At 45.1% G+C, this 255-nt stretch overlaps 1 protein-coding gene across 1 annotated transcript in view; it reads right to left on the bottom strand.

Annotated features, from left to right (window-relative positions):
* The window catches only part of LOC116699375 (receptor-type tyrosine-protein phosphatase N2), a gene marked incomplete at its 3' end in the record, with an annotated part of 318,251 nt that overhangs the window by 158,606 nt on the left and 159,390 nt on the right, over positions 1-255 (bottom strand).

Genomic DNA, 255 nt, shown 5'->3' with positions numbered 1-255 from the left:
GAAGATGCGCCTATCTCTCCAAATCATCTTGACCCAGTGTCTACTGCCATCATTCTTGAAGGAGGTATTGTAATGGACAGTCCCGAGAACCTACCTCAAGCACTTGGCCTCTTGTTTGGGTTGTCCTATGCATTACACTTGGACTACCCTAAAGCCATGAAAAATACATTCAACTTCAACGAGTGATGCTTGGCCTGGCAGGCAACAAACTACCCCCCCCAGACTTCAAACTTTTAAAAATCTCCTGTTGAGTTA

This window comes from Etheostoma spectabile, chromosome 12 (genome assembly GCF_008692095.1).
Source record: "Etheostoma spectabile isolate EspeVRDwgs_2016 chromosome 12, UIUC_Espe_1.0, whole genome shotgun sequence".
In the NCBI taxonomy this organism is placed as follows: Eukaryota; Metazoa; Chordata; class Actinopteri; order Perciformes; family Percidae; genus Etheostoma; species Etheostoma spectabile.
The sequence above is the reverse complement of the archived record's forward strand: the minus strand, read 5'-3'. Positions and strand labels throughout refer to the sequence as shown.